The 14514-nt window shown below is 41.1% G+C and overlaps 1 protein-coding gene across 7 annotated transcripts in view; it reads right to left on the minus strand.

Moving 5' to 3' along the window:
* The window catches only part of WDFY3 (WD repeat and FYVE domain containing 3), a 178025-nt gene that overhangs the window by 137385 nt on the left and 26126 nt on the right, over positions 1-14514 (minus strand). For 5 of the 7 annotated variants that reach the window (XM_054202045.1, XM_054202043.1, XM_054202044.1 and 2 more), the window contains exon 2: positions 4862-4956. The exons of 1 other annotated variant lie outside the window; for it this stretch is intronic. The gene's annotated coding sequence lies outside the window, so the exon portion shown is untranslated. Of the gene's footprint in view, positions 1-4861; positions 4957-6581; positions 10776-14514 lie in introns of those variants that run through there. One more of the 7 variants, XM_054202041.1, reaches the window with a different exon arrangement.

Below are 14514 nucleotides of genomic sequence, written 5' to 3' on the forward strand. Positions count from 1 at the left end.
AGCTTCAGGTACTTGAAGTAAAGGGATTTATCCAAGCACTGTTATTTTCATAAAATGCATATGTTCAGACACACATTCCCACAACCCATCTGGGTAACAACAGCCTTCAGCACAATAGCGCATCCTGCATGAAAATCCTGCTGAAAAGCAACTGCACAGTCACAGTACCAGCTTCACTCTTGTTAACCAACTTCAAGAGATGGCATCATTCAAAAGAGTGACCAGTTCAACTCTGACAAATTGCACAGAAGCAAGAAAGCCAACTTACTAGGAAAGGACGCACTTGGGTGTACAGGTGCCTTTCACAGTAGCTGTATATTCCCTATTAGAGGAAGTATTTGTGCAAGGCTTCCATGTTAGAGGACTAAATAGAAGTTGTAGTAAGATACCCATCTCTAACACAGGGATAAGTTTCATCACTGTGAACTATGGAGCAAAGCAAAGAGTAGTAGCCTCTTCCTAGCACTTCTCTCATGCAAGTATTACAGGCGTGACTTTTTTGTCTTCCCTTTTTTTTCTTTTTTTCTTAAAAAAAAAGGTGACCTTTTAGCAACACTGAAGAGTAAACAGTACTTCTAACAAACTCTCACTGCAATACAGCCAGATGGCAGCCCACTTCTCCGCTGTTATTTCCTCACTTTTAAAAATTGCTGCAGATCAGTTTTGTCTTCCAGCACTTTGTACAGTTACTCCTGCACCTACGGGAACATGCCTTTGAGGTTTCTCCCAGGTAGCTTTTTGAAGTTATAATCAAAGAAGAGAAAGCTCTAAAACTAGGATTACTATGGCTCCAGTTTGTTTCAATTTGTGGGACCTAGAATCTTTCCCTAAGGACTGCCTAAGGCTTGCTCTTCACAGGCTATCACTTACCAGTAGTAGCTCTTCCAATACCAATACATCTATTTGGGACATTAGATGGGGCACGAAACATTCACAGCATTCTTTCTATTCCAGTTACACCAGTGGTGCACCAGGTCTTTGCTGCTGAATTGTATCTATTATCAAGTTAATCTGTAGTTTTGCTAGAAAAGCATTTGCTAGGATACCAAAGAGTGAGAGCCACGGTTTAAGAAACCAGGAAAACAGCAATAGGGATTACAGAACCAGAGAGCAGCATCTCCACAGAATTAACCTCAACAGAGATTCTCCCTTGCTATGTTTCATGTCCATAAGACACCATGGAAACCTGACAAAGGAAGTTTCAGGCATTAATCTATTGCTAGCAAAAAATATTGACCCAGTGTGAAATATTCGGTGCTTACCTCTAAGGGAGCCAGCAAATTAATCTTTCACGATAACCTGACAACTATGAGAACTGCATTGTGTATGCAAAAGTACAGCACGCAAACATCCCTTTCTACCACAGGGAGCTTAAAATAAAGCAGTATGACAGACTTCTCTAACACCATCCCAGATGACAATTATTTCCACATTTCATATCTTAGTCTACAAAAGCTCTTAAAAAAAATATGGTCACTCCTCCCTACTCATACATTTTCTCTCTGTGGCAGTCTAAAGGAACTACTACAAATAAACAAACATTAGGGCAAAGCCCTGCAAGGAAAAAGGTTTGAGGTGTCGAGAGAAGCACTGACAAATCTTCCAGCAACCTTGCAAAAAGGATACAGAAGTTATTTTTCCCTCACGTACACCTTCAACAATCCAAACAACAACCCACATCATGAATAGCTCAAGCACTGCTTCTTCCCGCTCCCCACCCCCTCCATCCTTCCCAAAGCTCAAGCAGCCACTCGGACAGCAGTGTATGTTTTGGACTGTGCACACAGAAATGCAAAGAGAGAAGAGGGGCTGCAGGAGCAGCCCGCTTCCAGAGTCCAGACAAGCTGCCTAACTGGATCTGTTGCTATGCCATCGGGTAAAACGCAGGGAGGCGGCACTGCTAGAAGCCTACAAGAGCAGCTGCCTGCTCCACAGTGCCCAACCTTCTGCTTCCCGCCAGCACAAGAGGAAAGTCCTGCAACTTTCCAAGAGTGCTTCCACATCTGTAACTCAGTGGTGTCCCAAGACCTCAAATCCAGATACATCATTTTTTAGGCTAACGACCACTTCCATTCACGCACTAGTTCTACGTTTCAGTGCTGTAATTTTACTAAAGGATAGAAAAGTACTACAAACAAAAGAGAGTTTTGGAAGAGGCTATCCAACTCAGTAAACTCAATATACTCAGGTTATATACCCTGACTGAGTTACCGTGGTATAACAAATAAACATTGTGTGAGGGAGGTCAAATGAACACATGCAAACTCTTATCTTACTCCCATTATAAAGTCAAACACCTTAATATAGACTCTTTGTGGTGCCTACCCCACAAGTTTGGTCTACTCCCAAACTGACATCATCTGCACTTTTTCTAAGTAGACTCTCCCAACATCCCTGCAAGTGTTCCCCCATCCCTGGAAGTGTTCAAGGCCAGGCCAGGCTGGATGGGACTTTGAGCAACCTGGTCTAGTGGGAGGTGTCCCTGCCCATGGCAGGGGGTTGCAACCGAATTGTTAACGTCCCTTCTAACACGAACCATTCTATGATTCTGTGATTCTACTCCATCGTCTAAATCACGGATGCCACTACTGACAAATCCAGGCATGGCAAGCTAGCAAGGAAGCCTACTTCAAATGCCTTCCCAGGTGATCCCAAACCCCTGTTAACTGCTCCACTGAACCATTTTTAATAAATTTTGCTCCTGCAGTAAAGTGACTTAAGGAAGATCCAATTTTAAAAACTCCAAAACACTACATGTATTACATCGAAAAGAACATCCTTCAAAATCTTATACACGTCTTCAAGTTGTATCACTTCTATCCCTTCCCTCCCTTATGCAGTAATCCAATTCATTTGTCAAGGAAGCAAACTAATCAGCTTGATATAATTTTCTCCTTGACAAATTCATGTTGGTTGTCTGTGTTCCCTTATCGCATTATCTTCTATGTGCTTATAAACTGCATCACAACTTTTACTATTACCCATGTAGCTGCACGTAAGTCATGCCACAGATGGAAAGAAACTCAACATGGCCCCACGAAGACCCCCCGCCAAAGCAAATATAGCTGGCTCAGGTCTGAAAGGAATATAACCACAGTAGCACTAGACCCAAGCTAATAAGCTCTGCCAGTTCTTGCATGTCCTCAGAACTGGAAGAACAGGATGTATAACGTGCCAAGGAAGTATTTCCTACATAAGTATCTGAACAGCAGATCATGATACAAATAAGACAGTCTTCACAGATTCACAAAACAGTCTGCATTCAACAGTCTGCTTGAAACTTACTGCTTTTACTAAGTCAAGAGGGAGACTAAGGAGAGAGGAGATGAGCCTTTCATCTTTTTTTATTCTCCATAAAATAGAATATATTTAAAAAAAAAAATCTAAACACCATAGGTTGAAGGGAGCAAGGTATTTTCTATAGAAGTAAAAAAAGGCATATTTCTATCAGACCCCCTTGTGGACAGATTTTTTTTTTTGTTAATGAATAAAACATTGGAGACTAAAGAGGCAGCACAGAGATAGAATGAACGCAGTGATGTTGGAATGCAGGACTCCATATGTAAGGATGTGTTTGGGGTTTTTTGTCTTTCTGTGTGCTTTTGTTAAATTAGAAGTGATACCTCCCCATAAAGATGGTGAGAACATATGAATAACTAAAGGTCTCCACAAGAAATGGCACCACTTACCAGAACAGTTGTTAAGCTCTACATGCCTCAGAAAGCAATACCAACTCACATGTCCTCGTACTAATGGGTCTTTTTCTGCTGGGTCAACTCTTCTCTTTCTGTGTCTGTGACATGCTGCAGCATTTTTTCCCCTGTGTTGTTTTATTTTTTGCTCCAAAAGGGTCTATATGTTAAAGGGTGTCCTAGCAAAGCTTGGACATTACTCTTCAGTAGCCACATCGCACACATCTATACTTTTAAAGTAAGCTAACAAAGATCAGGAATCCTTTACAGTAACCAGATAGGTTTAATAGATTTTAACTCAACAGCTCTTATGGAAATCCACTTCTTTGCTTAGGAGCACTTCAAGATGCCTACCTCTTTCCCTCCCTGTCCCCCACTCTGCTTCATCACATTTTACTTGCTACGTACATTTTTCATCAGCAAAACAAAGCATTACTGAATTTGAGAGTTATACGAGCTTTTTTGACTTCGCTAGTTAAGAAGAAATCCATCGGGTGATAAATACACTTAATCTTTTTTAGCTTTACAAAAAATGTTAAGGTAAACTCAATTGAATATTCTACTTGCAAGAGGAAGCCTCTTGTAGACCATAATATTTGTAGCAGGACTATATAGTTATTGGGAAAAACACTAACAACAAGCAGTCTATGCAGCTTGTACATAATCCAAAGAAACTAGGATATAAAACCAAAATACAAGTCACTCGAGGCAAAAGTAGAGATAATACTACCTTTGTGTGGATACAGAGTGAACCTCTCCCAGCCTGTCATTCTACTGAAGAGCAGGAGCATTCTTCTCCCAGAGTAAAAATGAGACTTGAAAAGCTCAAAAAATAATTATGTATTATGATCATTCTCACCTTTTTTTTTTTTAACCCTATCAATTAAAACCTTCATGTTTACTGCAGCTTGATTCTAAGCATGCATCACGGCACACAACTTTCTATGACCACCCAGCTATATGTTTCTACGCATCTACACAGATAAATAAAACCCTAAACGTTGTTTGGGTAGAGCAATTTTAAACTGACCATGTTCTCACAGTGCCTGAATTAACGCTCCCCTGTGACAGGCAAATGAACTGCTTCACACAGAATTTATTGAACAGTATGACAACTACAAATCAAAAGGCAGTTTCTACAAAAGCTCTTAAGCATCCAAGTCACTAACCTCTACAGCATTCCTGGGATCAGGGCATACAGCTTCAAGAGAACAGGGCCCATTCCTTTCCAAGGTTTCTCTTCAACACCAAAGCTGTTCTTTCACTAGGTAAAGTAAAAAGGAAAAAGGTTAGAATATAATTGTGACAATAAAATCACAGAGCTTTGCTGCTTTGAAATGGAAGAGCAGTCACTCCTATGACAACTGGACTTTCACTAACCTAAGAAGTCTTTTAAATAGCTCCTGGAAAAAGAGCTGTAGCGAACTAGAAGCTGACACACAGCATTAAGCTTAAACAAGCATTATCTTCCCAATTAAATGATACTCACTGAGAACACATGAACTGCTAAGAGTTACTAAGAAGTGCAAGCCCAGTAATTAATGCACTGACAGCCTGTGATCAGCAAGAGTATCCCTCCAAGGAACTAAGCGATTTCTCATCATTACAGCAGGGGAATAAGAATGAAGCTGCGTTGACCCCAACCCAGCTGAACACCTGTGAAGCTGCTGAATGTGCCTAGCTTTCCCTGGCCTCTCCCCTAGTTTTTGTGCCTCTTTTTTCAGAGTTATAAAATGTTTATATAAAAAATTTGCAAGTGGACACACACAAGCCAACAAGGGGCACCGAGTCCGAGCTCACTTCAGCGTGATTCCACAAATCCACCATGATGGGAGTCTCCAGCTAACTCAAGGCAAGTGGCAGAGGCAGCAAAACCAGCAGTATTTACTGTTAGACCCGGCAAACAACTAGGTACCTCGGTGAAATCCTACGCCTTGGTTATTTAGCCATGAGATGGCAGACCATTATTTTACCTCTGATTTCCAGTCAGTCCCATTTCTCAGTAGTAGTTCAGGTGCTCCTACACCACGGTGCACTACACAGTGCACCTAAAGCAACTGGGAAGACTTTATAATACAATTCAGTGTCTGTTGTTTTATTACTTCGTACATTAAGAGGAGCAGGGAAGATGGCGGGGGGGGCGGAATCAACACAGGTCAAAAAAGTAGCACAGTATCAGGTACCTTAGAAAGGCTTTGTGAGAGAGAGTGCACTAGTGTGACAAACTTGCTCAGAGAGATGTTGTAGTGCTTAATAACAGTAAAACATTTTGTTACAGCATTGTTGTATGTGCTAAAAACTTAAGTAGCTTGCAGGCAAGTGCAAGAGTTCAGCATCAACAGCTAAAGCAAGTTCTCTTCTAACTCCATCCTCCATGACCATAAAGCCCTCTGCTACTTGTAGGACAAGGAAGGGAAGTCAGTTAACAAAGTTTGCCATCTGGGACTTGGGAGTTTTTAAACGGTGTTTATTTTGTTGTAAGACTCAGAGCACTCATGTGTTGAGCAAATCCTGCTTTTAGAAAGAATAGTCACATTTTAGTCTAGGAAATTGGTAAAGACATCTAGGCAACAAACTAGAAAAATACACCAACACCCTTCCAGTACACAGGATGACGGGCTAACGAGTTCAGTTTCCAGAGGCATCCATCTACTCGGGCACTTCATCTGCTCACCCCACTAGCATTCTCAATCGCATTTTCGCTACTTCAGCTCACCTACCTCTCCTACCCACAGGCCACACAGCATCCACTTACAATTATTTTCTCAGGAGATTAGCTCCAGCAAACTACTGCAGTGGTCACCATTAACTAAAATAAACTAGATAAAGTCAGATCAGCAGATACCCTCATGTGCATTGCTGCACCCATGCCCATGATTTATGTGGTACCTTAGATGCTTTTTGCTGGTGCAAAAGTCCAGGTTCACACCAGACCTACGTGACATACCACTGGTCCATGCTGCCACGCAGAATCATCAAGCCCAGAGAACCACCCTACAGCATCCTTGGCTTATTCAACACAATATGCCTGTGGAAGGCCTTCATCCGCTGCTTCTACCTGTGTCGTCTCCTCTCACTTTCACCTCATCATCCTGCAACTGTTTGTGGGGAAAAATAAGGAGTCAGCAGCCACTACCTGTGTGTGCACAGCGTATGAAACAGTAGAAACTGGACTGAAAAACTCAGGAATGCAAGAAGTAGGGTGAGCACTTTTATTTTTACTGCTACAGACAGAAGTAAATATTTAAACTAGGAGGATAAACAAATGGTCCTTTTGTCATAGGACCAGTTACTGGAACTAGCTTGGCAGTAAGCCTCAACCCAAATAGGGAATTGTAGTTTCTGCTACCTTCAACTGCATTTCACTTTATTAAGAACTTTACTATATCACCAACAACCTCTCAGGTTCAAAATGATAGATTTTTATTTTAAATACAGACAATGAAAGTCTCGGGTATGGGCTCCAAATCAGATCAGACAGCAATTAAGTCAAACTTAATTAACACTTACTACGTTTGCAAAACTCAAATGACCAATCACACTACTAGTACTCAAAACCCACAATCTTACTTGAGCAAAGTAAGGCTTTACCAGTCTTCTTGCATCCCCCAGCCTAGTGAAGGCTCAGAAGCATCTCAAGCAGGAACTGCATCTAATATATGTCCTCCAACTACACTACACTCAGATAAAAACCCTGCTCAAGTTCTGAGAAAGGAGAACCCTTTCCAGTCAGTGCCAAGGGGGCAGCATAGCTTGGTTACCTCCTGCTCAATCAAGTCTCCACTGTAAAGGAGAAATGCCTCTGGGAACTCCACTAGCGTGATAAATGCTGAAAACAACATCCTTCCTCTTGGTGCTTGAGGAAAGAATCTATGTTTTCCAAACTACCAAGACTCAAATTTACCTCTCCTAGAAGATTTCTTAGGGCATTCACCCTCTTTCCATCCGAACTAGGTTCCTGACCCTCCGCATGGACAATGGACCTCCTGGTGGCACGCAGGCATGTAATGGACTCCATAGCTGCACTGCCTACAGGCTTCCTTACCCATCTCTGTCCACTGAAAGGGTGCAAAAAGGAATATAAGTTCACCGAATAGAAGTTCGCCCTGAATCAGACTGCACCTTTCCAGACATGCAGTGAGAAGACATGCGGCACCTTGCTCTCTAGGTAACGGGTTTCCAATTTGCAGATCCCACTCTATCCAAAGGCTTGCTGAAACCCATAATAGCAAAGCAGCATAGTGAAGAACCTTTCGTTTCGTGTTAGGTGTCTTCTCACGACCATTTCAAAAGCATATCACGTGGCAACTACCTCATGAAAAAGTAAATGACAAATAACAAATATAACAAAGCGTTGCCATGTTTCCACTAGCTGTGAGAAACAAATGCCTTCATGATTTCTCATCCACCAGAACACATCTGCACTGATGTACACACATGTGGCATGTGATCCAGCAGACACCAGCGCAACTGAGAAGCCATGCTGCCGGCTCCCAGCTCTGAGTCACTTAATTTTCATGACCCAACACTGAATTCTGGCAGCAGCCACATCTATTATCTTCCAGAAAACAAGTGTCATTCAGAAAACAAGTTTCAGTCACCAAAAACAGCCCCACCCGTGGCTTACGTAAAGCTCCCTGCTGCACTGAAGGCCTTCCTTTGGCTAAAAGAACATGTCGTTTGCAACTGTTTTTTCAAAACATAATATTAGGGTGGCTAGCTTCAGCATGAACAATAAAAACATAAGCGACACTTCACAGCAGTTACCATCAAGTTTAACACATATTTTCTCTTTCAGACAAGTCCCAATCTACGTGCATTTCTTGAGGAGTTTATTTCATATAGTTTGTATAATTAAGTAACATTATGAAAAATATTTTTCCATCAGAGGAATAAAAGCTTTTTCTTTTTTTTTTAACTGCATAATACATTGGGTCAGCACTTTATTATAAACACCTTTTTGTTAAGATAAAGGATATAGTCAGCCGAACTTTGACTACTGCTTATCCTAACATACTTCTTCGGAATTGATGCTGGTAAGTTTAAATAATTTTCTAACAATATATATGTATGATTTGAATAATTTCTCTTAGCTGCCATTACTTCTTTGTCCTTGTCATTTAAATAATTTGCTCGCTGTAACATAAAACATTTGCACTCCTGCATCCCAGTAGGTATTCCACCCGGAGTTTTAGTTATGTCTCTATTTTTATTTCAACTTCTAGCCTACTACTTCTAGGCACTGTTTCTGGAGTTTAACAAATCAAATAGAATTTGATTGCTGCTCTCACCAGACATCTCAGAAAAAGTGCCAAATAACAAATCTCAGCAAACACAAACCACTACATTTCTGCAAAGAAGCAAACTGATAAAGTAACATCATAAAATCTGCTCTTTTGTATGTCTCATTCTGAAAAAGAAATACAAATGCTATGCAGATTTCCAACTTAGCTGTATTCCCCTCATTTAAGGTATTTTGCAAGCATTCCTCCGTGGACAAACTATGTTTATCAAGTTTACAAATACCTTACTGGTGCCATCAGAAGATAAAAAAAATGAAACCATAGGGTTTCTTCTGTGCTGCGCACCACAGGTATTCAACAGAAACCTATTCAGGCCTAACCAGCCATTTTCCCACCTGCTTCCATGTTTTGCAAAGTTACAAAACTCACTTACATGTTATGTCAGAGAAGTTGAGGAATACATTACATACAAACAAAACGCACATCACTGGGAGCTCAACAAGGTATTGATGTTGAAGCCCAAAACAGTTGTTGCTTGGAATTACAGTAATTGAGTGCTAGTACTCACTCCACACCCGATAGAGATAAAATCCTGCTTCTAACTGAAAGAAATCAAAGGCATCATACACATTACGTGACCCAAGTCTATTTTCTGCCTCTTCTAGCAGAGATGTGTGCTTAGCATGCATTCTCTAGATCGCTGGTGCACTTTCAGATGCACTACAAGGGACACGAAGACAAAGCACGTCTTTAGCCTGATGATGGGAGAGGTCAGGACCATATACTGCCAGCACGAGCTGATATCTGCATTCACACTGTCTACAATGATGAGAAATAACTTAAGTATCTATATTTCTGCAGTATATAGAATTTGACAACGGGCCATACGTTGTCTAAGTACCTCCAGCTATTTTAACAGTAGGATCCAGTTGAAAGAGATGTTTCCCCTCTTTCAAAGAAAAGGCCTTAAATGCCCGTAGAAGGGCAGGTAGAGCATTTCAAGTTGCTAGCTCACTCTCTTCTTTACTGTTTCTTATTCGCCACTTCTGCTAAACCAAGCTCTAGCACTGTAAACCTGAATGTAGGGACAAGTAAAGCTACCACATCTGTTTTCTTCAATAAAGCTCACAACTCCAGCAATCACCTCCTCCTTCTCCTCACAAGTACTACTGAATTCTTTTGCTTTTTGCTTTTTAAATCCAACTATTGGCATGCTTGTTATACTTCCAAACGAGTGCATCCTTCCAAGAGAAGACTCCATTAACCTTCTCATGCTCAATAAAGATGAAGAAATGCATTAAAGCCCAGGCTTCACCTTCTCACAGATCAACCACAGAGGTCCACAGCATAAAACAGCAAAAACAGCCCACAGAAGTCTGCCGACACTCGTCAGCACAGATTGCTTGAAAAATTTTCACCACCTTTTAATCCATCCATCTTCAACTTAAAAATGAATATGACCACCCATAACTTGGTGTTCTTGCTGTCCCCAACAAGTGGGACACAGCTCAGAAAGCAAGCAACACTAGAAAGATGATACCAACTGGGGGTGGGGAGGAAACACCACCTTAAACAGAACTTTCTGGAGGTGGTGGGGGGAGATCTTATATGCAGTGATCTAAACTACACATATCTCTGCTTTATGACTATTTTAAAAAGTACAATCCAGGGCACAAATTTCTGCACAGATGACATCCTGTCTCTAAGCTCCAAAAATGCACTTAAGAACAGATAAGCACTGTAACCAGATGAAACCTCTACTTCTCACACATAATGACAGACACGCTGTTTGAGCGGGCAATCCCAATTATAACTGGGCTAAAACAACGTGAATGCGTTAACTTATATGCCCAACAACTATCTATCTTTAGAGAGGAAGGAAAAAAAAAAAAAAACCAAGGAAGATATGGAAGATAATCACACTGTGAGATAACATGCCAAGTCCCATACCAACCTTCAACACGTAAGACGCCTCCACACACCAGAGCAAAGGGGAGGACCCTTGCGAAAGGGGTCAGCATGATAGATCATTACAGCTACCTTACTAGACACAACTCTTAAATGTTGCTCCTTTCCACTTAAGTCATCCAAGAACTAAAAGCAATCAAACTACGGAACCCTTGACAGATGATATCTCAGACACCATGCATTCCTACGCTTTTCAGACAACAGTCCCTTCTTACCTGAAAAATTCTAGTCTTTAATGGATTGCATTTCAGCCAGATTCTTCTCAACATAGCAAAGCACTGAGAAGATCTATATGCAAAGTGCCAACCAGGTACAATAAAAAGAGACATCACTCTACAGAAACTTCTCGAGCTGCAGCTGCATTCACATCTCCTCCAGAAGCATCCTATACAGAGAGGCAAAATGCCAAAAAAGAATTTCAACAATTTGGCACTGGGTAGAATTTAGAAGCAAGGAGAAGTTTAGCACCAACTCCTCCAGCTTTTTTAAAGTAAGACAATGAAAGTCAAGGAAATAAATCCGGTCTCATTTACTGCAGGCAAGCTCTGTTGAAGAGCCCAAGTCTTGCTTCAGTGTTACCGCAGTCATTTGGACGAGCGAGGAAAACCTAATACAACCCCTGATTTCTATGCCACTGGAAAAAATAAGTGTTCCATATATTGTGCGTTTATGTTAAGTCAAGGCCAAAATTAAACTGAAAATGGAACACGAAAATTGTCGTACACGCTTGATGTTACCTTGCTCTTTAATTACTTCCTAATTAAATTTGCATTCTTTGATAATATCTACTATTATAAGTTGATGCTCCAAATGGAAATAAATGCTAATTCCCCCACCAAATGAACCATCAAAACCATGTACATTTAAATAGATTAGTAAAATTTATTTCAAGTTGTCTTCAGAACATTCTCATCTACTTAATCTTCAATTTACAAAAGTCTTTGCCAAGGATGCATTAATCCACAATCACCCATAAACAGTCTTCTGCTCTTAATAGCAGAATGATGCACTTCTTGTAGAAACAGATTGCAATCTGTCAGCGTTAAACTCAAGATGGTCCCTACATAGATATGCTGAACTGACTTGCAGGTCACCTGCGACACAACATTTCATTAATTAAATTGCTTGATAAGAAGCATTATCTTTTTACATAGAGGTTTTCAAATTAAGTAATTGGGTCTTAACGTTGCAGCCCTATGACTCCTACCATAGAAATACTGGATGTTCTTTACACCTAAGTACAGAATTATATAGGCTGGAAGGTATCTATGAAGGTCAGGTGGCCTAACCTTTGCTCAGCACAGGGTCAGCTTAGATCAGGCTGCTCAGAGGTCTAGGTGGAAGCATGGAAATCCCATTACCTCTTTGAGAAACGAACTCCAGTGTTTGACTACCTCTGCCTTCATGGTGTAAATTTTTATCCTAGTTGTAATTTACCATGTTGCTACTTGTGTGCAGTGCCTCTCATCTTATCCCTGTGCATGTCTAACAGGATAAGGATAGTCAAACTTTCTACAGTGGCCACCTCTTCAAAAATAAAGATTAGTGATCATGTACATACTTTATAAATTGATCAAATACCAAAAGACAGGGCCCTTAATCAGATCAGTCAAATACACATTCAAGTAGTGAGTCTGTATTGTTTATGCAAGCTATTATTTTATTTATGAAAAAATAAAATAAACCTTCATGAACACACATACCATTTTGCTACATCAAATCGGAAACAAAAACTAGAAAAATAGAGAGGGGTTCTCTGTTTATTTCAGGAAGCTAATGCCTTGCTAATCCTTTAGCTCTCCATGGGAATGAATAAAACCCTCTGGATACAGAGACAAACCCTGATTATCTAAATCACTGGTATCTAAAATTCTGAAATCCAAAGGTCAGATACCTCCCCAGAGGACAGATGTTCTGGCAACCCTAAGAACAGATAAACTACCTTGATAATATTTGGAGGCTTACAACACAATTTTAAGTACTATGTCCAATTTTAAGTACTATGTCCAATTGCCTCAGTGGTGGAGGCATGGTTGGGGTTTTTTTGCCTTTTTTTTTTACTAAAAGAAGTGTGCAAGTTGTTCCAAATAATAAAATCAAAAGTAAATAAAGATTTTTCCCCTCTTAATTAGTGTCTACATGCTAGCTTGCTCAATATAGCTACGCTCACTGATGTTATATTGCATAATGTAATCAATATATCACTATGCTATCCCAGTCATTAATTCCAAGCTCATATTCATTTTTATTTACTTTAATTAATGACAAAGTTACAATTTCCTAACAAGGACTGAAGGCTGACCTATATTAAGAGGTGCCACAGGCTACTGGCAAACCAAAGATGAAGCCAGGCTTTTCAGAGCACTGCATGGTGGGAGGACGAGAGACAACAGGCATAAATTGATACAAGAGAGTTTCAGACTTCATATAAAGAGAAGCATTTTTCCCCCCCAAGGACAGAGAGGCACTGGAAGGGGGGCCCAGAAAAGCTGTGCTGTCTCCAGACTTGGGGGTTTTCAAGATTTCAGGATCAAGCTCAGTGAAACTTGGTCCCATCTCACAGCTGGTCTGTCTGTGAGCAGGAAGTTGGACTACAGGCCTGCCGAGGTTGCTTCCAACCTGAGAGACCACGAGAGGTTCTCTTCCCCACTGTCATGTATACAGTCAGTCAATCCCAGCATCCCATTCTAACATTTCATGTTCAAAGTCAGTTGATTTACTGCTCTACTTTCCCAAATCTCTCAACCGGACAGATTCTTTTAACTCTGATCTACAGTCTTCAGCTTCCTGCCCATTCTTCTACTTTACAACACGGAAGTACCCTTTCCACCAGTGGACATAGTTTCCTTTCTGGGCATCTCCTTGGGGGCCAGAGTAACAGTCAAGAAGTCTGCAGTAAATGAAAAACAGAAGGCAGAGAACAGAAAGCAAACATACTGTAGGACACGTAGGGCAGAGAACAGGCTCTCCCAAGCATACAGACCTCCTGACTAGCAGAGACTTTTGTATTTGACTCGCATCCCGACCTAGAAGATCCAAGCAGGTTCCTCAAGAGCTGTTCCAGCTGCCATGTCCTGCAGTAACCGAGTCCTTTGACAAGTTTTTCTCCAGCATCCCCACTGTGGGGGCAACATTTTGACCTGTGCTAACAATCTCTCCTTAACAAGGATGACAAAAAATCATGGCATGGCAACATTTCAGTGGCCCTACCTGGAGTTAAGTCAAGTCCAGAGTACTGTCCAAAAGCAGCTGCCGTGGTGAGCTGCCTTTGACAACAAAACAGCTATTTGTGTGGTGCTGTATTTCAGGTAACATCTTCATAAGTGCAAGAGCTGACATTGCATTAAGTTAGCCCTTACCTCTGTGAATCTATGTGCCACAGATAACAGAGAAATTCTGCCACAGATAATGGAGAAGTAGCTGTGCTTCCTGGCCAGCAGCTCTAGTCTACATACATCTCCTCAACAGTGTCCTCACCCAAAAACCTAGAACAAGGCTTCACAACATGCGCAGCACCAAGCCACTTGCTCAGTGTGTGTTGAGTGAACGCAAAACTAGGGCAGCAGGCAAAGAGGTAGCAGCTCTCCAGGTAACTGGCCAACCAGGCTGCA

The sequence above is a fragment of the Rissa tridactyla genome, chromosome 5 (assembly GCF_028500815.1).
Source record: "Rissa tridactyla isolate bRisTri1 chromosome 5, bRisTri1.patW.cur.20221130, whole genome shotgun sequence".
Lineage (NCBI taxonomy): Eukaryota > Metazoa > Chordata > Aves > Charadriiformes > Laridae > Rissa > Rissa tridactyla.